This window comes from Castor canadensis, chromosome 2 (genome assembly GCF_047511655.1).
Source record: "Castor canadensis chromosome 2, mCasCan1.hap1v2, whole genome shotgun sequence".
Taxonomy (NCBI): domain Eukaryota; kingdom Metazoa; phylum Chordata; class Mammalia; order Rodentia; family Castoridae; genus Castor; species Castor canadensis.
Genome location: NC_133387.1, coordinates 83747378 through 83754733, shown reverse-complemented (window position 1 = coordinate 83754733; position 7356 = coordinate 83747378).

Below are 7356 nucleotides of genomic sequence, written 5' to 3'. Positions count from 1 at the left end.
CTGAATTGTCCTCCTCTCTGTCTATTGGTCAATCACTGCCTGATGATATTATATTTGAATTTACTGGAATTCATGTCTCCTGCTAGATTATGGCCTCCCCTGAACAAGATCCATGCCTTACTTATCTTTGTATCTGAAGCTCAGTTGCAGGCACATTGTAGGTTCTCAGTATTTGTTGGGTTGAATTGATCTCCAGGGCTAGTGCTCCTGAAAGATATATAACTATTATCCACATCCTTTCTGTTCATGTCCATCTTCTCTCCAGTTCCTAATAAACTGGGGTGAAACAGAGGGGACAAGAATAGCAATCTGCCAAACTGTGCTCTGATATGTAGTCCATAGAAAAGCCTAGAACTTTCCTGTGGTAAGAGACCCTTGGTTCACCACTATCTCTCAGAGAGACCTGAGATAGCTTCTTTTCTCTCTGGGTTTGATTCTTCACAAGGCTTTTCCACTCCTGTCCCCAAGGACTGCCACTGGTGATGATCATACTCCAGGTGTGTTAACATGGCTCTGTAATGCAGTGTCCCTGTCCCATACTCTCAAACATTCCCTTATTCTCCTCGTTTTGCTGGCCCTGACCCTCCCTCTGTGCTTTTAGCAGTCAACCTCATCTTCCCACTTGTAGTGAGAATAGAGGCAACAGCCACTGCCTGGATGACTGGGATAGATTGTCTCCAATAATGGCCACCAACAATTTCTCTCATTCCTGCATGTGTGTGTTGTTCCTCCATCAAAAAGCAGAAACTGGGGCTAGGCATGATGCCATGTGCCTGTGATCTCAGCCTGAGCCTGGAGACTGAGCTTGGAGAATCACCAGTTCGTGGCCAGCCTGGGCTACATAGTGAGATCCTGCCTCCCTACCCAAGAGTAGACACTGTTTCCTTCCCCTGAATATAAGATGGCTACGACTTTCCTGGACCAATAGAAAATGAGAGAAGTGATGTTATGACTTCTGAGTCTAGATTCATTTTTCTTTCTTGATATCCAGCACAGCAGGTAAGGACATTTGAGGTGGACAAGAGAATAGCAAGAGACCCCATGAGATCAGAGAAAGAGAGAGAGAAACAGAGATGAGAAAGAAGAAAGGAGAGAGAGAGAGAGAGAGAGAGAGAAAGAAAGAAAGAAAGAAAGAAAGAAAGAAAGAAAGAAAGAAAGAAAGAAAGAAAGAAAGAAAGAAAGAAAGAAAGAAAGAAAGGGACTGATTTTGCTAGACCCTAGTCATTGTAGCCACTCCTGCTAAGCATCAGACATTTGAATGAAGCCACCTGCCTTCCAGGTCATTAGAGCCCCCAGGACATGTGACCTCAGCTAATACCATAGGGAGAACATCTGTCCTAGTGAGTCCAAACAAACCACAGAATCATGAAAAATGCATTTTTTAAAAAAGATGTTCTTTTAAGCCCCTAAATTTGGTGATATTTTGTTACTCAAAAATAATTTAAAAATTGACCCTTCTTCACTAGATAGTTACAAATCTAGTAAACTTGGACTCATCTTTCAAGATTTGGCTCAAAGGTCAACTCCTCTGGAAACGCTCTTGTCATTCTGGCCGCAATAGCCCTATTTTCTCTTCTCCTCTCCAAAATTCCACAGAATTTTGACTATAAACCATATGCTTATTTTTTCCAAGAGACTCTGGGCATCTAGAGAACAGAAACTTGTTTAGTTTACTCTTGCCTGTGCCCACTACAGTGCCTAGTGCATTTACACATTCAGTCACTGCTGGCTTAATGAATAAATAAATGGATGGGTGAAAAAATTTAACAGATATATGAATAGACTCTTCTGAATCTAAAACTTAATCATGTCATCTAGCAGTGCACAGAAAAGTCAACACAAGTGATTTCTCATGCCACACTAAAATGAAAGGATGACAGATAACACACTACACAGCAGAGCTGAGACGTTTAGAGATTAATTTCCACACTTGAAGTTATTGTTTGAATCAAGACAAATAAATTAACATTCATGCACTGCACACAGACTGTGAGGATGTCTGAGACTTAGTCACTTCTTCAAGGAGTCATGGTTTAGCCAGTATTTCTCCTTTCCTTGCTCACATAACCTCTGATGCCTGTAAGGATGTGTGAACCCAAGTACTAAGCATCCAGCATTTATTGAGGGCACTACAGCAGACATCATTACTTTATTTTACAAATAAGGCAAGTTTGGACAGAGAAACCAATTACTTCCTCAAGTCACACAACTGAAAGGAGGAAGAGTAAGGATTCACATGCAGACCTGTCTGATACTCAACCAAAACACAATTTTATTTTACCTAGTCCCAGAGGAGAAACATAAAATGAGGGAAGAAACCAGAGCAATCCTCCAGTCATGGAATCAGGCAAGTGATGACAAAGGCTATGTCCTTTGGCAAACTACATTATCATATAACAGCAAAGAACTAAACACCACCTCAACCATTGTCTAGCAATGTTGCCTTCTATCCACTGCATTGCAATTTCCAAATATCTGTGTACTTTAGTTCATTTCTCATGTCTATTAATCTCTAGTTCAACACCTCCAGAGCAGAAAACACAAATATGATCTGGTTAAAATCCCATTTTAAATTCCATAGCATAATGCCTTCCCAACCTCATCCCAGTAGTGTCCTTTTGTGTCATCTCCAAGATCCTTTAGCTGGGTGACCAGATGACCAACTGTCTTCCCTACAGGTGTGGGTTACTTTCAGGCCTCCCAACCTTTGTACCTGCTGCTGCTTCTTCCAAGATCGCTCTTCTCTCCTCAGAAAACATTTGACATCCTTCTACACTCAGCTCAAACATCCTGCACAGCAGCTCACACTCCTGAGCAGTAGGGGTGAGTATTGGAACACACTCGGAATTCAGTAGCATGATACATGGCAGAGCAGGCCATAGCACAGCCTGTGCCTAAAGAGATTTCACTGACTTTGTGTTGAATGGGTTAGTTTTGTCACACCACCATGCTTTGTGCACCACACTTTGTACATCACTCAATTATTAAATATACATTTGATGTATCTCTCTTCAAATCTCAAGGTTGCTTTGGTGTCCCTTCAACCTAGCCTTCACCCAGAGCATCACCACAATTATGAACAAACCTGAATTCTCCATAAATGCTTATTGAACGCGGAAGTAAGTTGTTTTTTATTTGTCCCTGGCTTGCAGGATAATAGAGTCTACAAATCTTACTGCATGTCCTGTCCTTACAGTAGAATGCATGGAGTGGTCATGTTTTAATAATAGTCTTTCTCAAGAAAACTTTCATTTCCTTAGATGTGTTCCAAATGCCAAGGGCATCCCTACAGCAAAAGTCTAATTTGTCATTTGTGAAGCTAGAACAAATGGGTCAAACCCCTTTGGTTTTCTGGCCTAAGTTCCACCATAGGGTGTGGATGTCCTGTTTCTCCCATTTGTACTCATGACAGCTCTGGTGGGAAGCAGCCTGGTGCCTCTGGGCTTGCATACATTTCCACCTTTGTGGAAAGGCTACACCTGCTCGATATAGTGCATAGCTGAGACTTTAAGAAAATTGAAGACTTTCAGAGCCTTCCATTTTTCCCTTGCCCTGAAAAGTATGTTTGGTTAAATATATCATAAAATTCAAAGATTGGACCACACACAGAATTCAATAGTGAGGTACATGAGACAGTAGACCATTGTGCTGCCTGCTTCAAAAGTGGTTGCACTGCCTTTATGTTGGATGGATTACTGCTTTATCACATCACCAGCCTCAGGTAGGTACATTTAAGCACCACCAAATAAATGATTAGCAACATGAAATCTGAAACTCCTACCACAACCTGTACAGCTCCACTGGCAGGTGCAGAGGAACAAGAGAGGACACCTCTAACAAAGCAAACTAACCTACAATCCACAGTGCAGTGCAGGGAGTAAGAGAGAAATTCTGGCTCCCAGGTGCAGCCTTCTGCAATCTTAGCCCCACAGAAGAGAGTGGACACGGCACAGAGTATAAATGCTCAAACTTGAGAGCAGAGTCTTCTTCAAGTGTATTTCTTTGCTCTCTGGCATTGTGATAAACTCCAGAGAAAGGAATGCAAATAAGCCAGGACAAGAATTCAAGGAATTGAATAATGAATGGACAAATGATCACAGGGATAGTTTCTAGTGGATGTCAGTCATTATAATCCATCTTCTCCTGGCTCATTTCCTCAGGTTTGTTGTTAACCATTCACAATATTTTCATCTTGCTACTAACATAACATAACTTACCCTTTGAATATTAAATTTTTGACAGCATAAACCAGAGCTTATTCTGGATTAGATCCACATACAATGGATGTAAAGGCCAATCAGACAAAAGAGTCACCACTCAGGGACATACCTGACACACAAATTGGCTCACTTAGGGTAAAGTCACACTAGCTTTAAGCTCTTGGTCTAAAACCATCCAAGAGGTCAGATAGTACTATATAGAAAAAGTGCAGACTTTAGAAAAAGATTTGGATGACATCCTCAACTTGGAGAAGGTAATTAAAAGTTCAGTGACTCCATTTTCTTATATGTAAAAGAATCATATTAGTAATAACTACCTATGTGGGTAATTGTGAGTATTCCATGAGAGAACTGAAAACTGTATAGCCTAGGGTCTGCCATCACTTGGCAAATGTAATAATGGATTATTGTCATAAGAAGGAGGAAAACATAGAAAAATAAGGATAAATAGAAAGCATAAAATAAAATGGTAAGAAAGCTCCAAATATATCATTAATCAACAATAAAATGAGTTCTACATTAAACAATTTTTTGAAACAACTAAAAAACTTGACAAAATAAATGAAATACTTTGGGGGATTTTTTTTTTTTTGAGTGCTTTGTTGTTGCTAGATAGTTGTTCTACCAGCCCTTTTTGTTCTGGTTATTTTAAAGATAAACTCTCACTTTTTGCTCATGCCAGCCTGGACTGCAATCCTATTGTACACACCCTGCCCTGGCTGGGATGACAGGTATGCATTACCATTCCCAGCTTTTTCCTGTTAAGATGAGGTCTCACAAACATTTTTTGCCCAGGCTGACCTGGAACCACAATCCTCCTGATCTCAGCCTCCCAAGTAGCTAGGACTATAGCCACCAGAACCCACTAAGAAATACTTTTTTCAAAACAAACAATAAATACTCAAGAGAAGGGAAATAAATAAGGTGAGCACTAAGAATACCTCAGCTTACTACCTTCAGAGAGTTTTGAGGCAGCACACAGAGCAGTGTGCAGACAGATCCTGGTAGACTGGCTGAATTTAGGAGGAGTGTGGAATAAGGAAACAAAGGCAGCTAGAGTTCACAGGTCAGACTGCTGAAGAGGAGAGAGCTGTACAAAGTGAGATATGAGAGGTCTACAGAGTCCAGAAGGTCCTTACTAAAAATTCAGGAGAAAACTGATCAGTGTGTATATATAAGAAAACTATCCAAAGCTCAGAGAATAAAACTACCTTAACAGATTTGCTGCTCCCTATTGGACCAGCAATATTGCCTATTTCTGCCAACCAGAAAACCTCCAACTTCACTGGATATAGTACTCAGTCATGGTAAAATCAGTCCTGTATTAAATGCTCCTCCACCTTAAAAGCAAGACTAAAAATGACTGAGCTATTTCTAAGTAACTGAACTGCATGCCAGAATGAAACTCAAGAATACATATAGGAATGCAAAAATATTCAGGGCTCAACAAAGTAAAATTCACAAACTTGATCAGACATGCAAAGAACTAGGAAAATATGACTTACACTAAGAAGAAATAGCTGTCAAAATAGATCCAGAAGTGACACAGATGTTAGGATTAGCAGACAACATAGCAAAATCCCACCCCAGTTAGTATAATATATTCAATGTGTTAAAAATGTTAAGTAGAGACATGGGAAATACAAGGAAAACCTACATAGAACTTCTGGTGGTAAAAACTACAATACCTCAGATGAAAACTATAGCAGATTAAACATTTCAAACAAAATTAGTGAACTTGAAGATACAGCAATACAAAATGAAACACACAGACAGAAAAAATTTTTTTAAATGACACTTGTGATCTGAGGAACAGATCACATTTTAAACAGCCTAATGAAAATGCAATTGGAATCTTCAAAGGAGTATGGGGACGGAATAAAGAAGAAACACTTAAAGAAATGATAGCTGAAAAAATTTCAAATTTGATGAAACTATAATACCTTCAAGCTGCCAGGTGCCTGTGGCTCATTCCTATAATCCTAGCTACTCAGGAGGCAGAGATCAGGAGAACAGTGGTTCAAAGCCAGCTTGGGCAAATAGTTTGTGAGATCCTATCTTAAAAATACCCAACATAGGGGGCTGGTGAAATGGTTCAGGTGAAAGAGTGCCTGCCTAGCAAGTATGAGGCCCTGAGTTCAAACCCCAGTACTGCCAAAATAAACCTTATAGAAAAAAAGATTAAAGTAACTTAAAAAAAAAACATAATAAACATCAACAAAATTCCTTAAAGGTACATAATAACAAAATTGCTTAAAACCAGAAATAAAAGATTTAGAATCAGTCAAAGGAAAAAAATTCATATTACCTACAACAACAAGAATAAGGATGACAGATTTCTTTTTATAAAAAATATAAGTGAGAAGATAATTGGAGTAATATCTTTAAAATACTGAAAAAAACTATAAATCTATACTTGGCAAGAACATCTTTTAAAAATGAAAACAAAATAAAGACTTTTTTAAGTGTATATAGTCCAAAATATTTAATCTCCAACAGCCCTGAGTTACAAAATAAAAACACCAAACAAATCTAAAGGAAGTCCATTAAGCAGAAGGAAAATGATATAAAATAGAAATATAAAACTGTACAAAAGGAATAAAGAACATTAAAAGTGACTAATACATGGGCAAATATGTACTTTTTCCTTATAATTTAAAATTCGTTAAAAAGTAACTGGTAATTTAACCAAAAATAATTGCCATATATTGTGGAATTTATATAATGTGCAAAATAAGTATTGCTCAACAACAACACAAAGACTAGAAAGGGAGAAATAGAAGTAAGCAAAGTACTAAACTATCATAGCACTCATCCACTCTATGTGAAATGGTATAAATAATTTTAAGGTTGAATATGGTAAGTTAATAATCACAGCATAAAAACTGAAGAAATGAGAGAGTTGCTACTAATAATCCAACAAAGGAGATAAAAGGAAATCAGTAATAAAAAGTACATAAAGAGAAGAAAGGTAACAGGGCAGATGGAAGAAATGGAAAGCAAACAGCAGGTGATAGACTTAAATGTAACGATGTCAATACCCACAATACAGATGAATGGTTGAAAAATCTCAAATAAAAGACACAGATTGTCAGGTTAGATAGCAAACAAGACTCCAGTATATGCTGGCTACAAG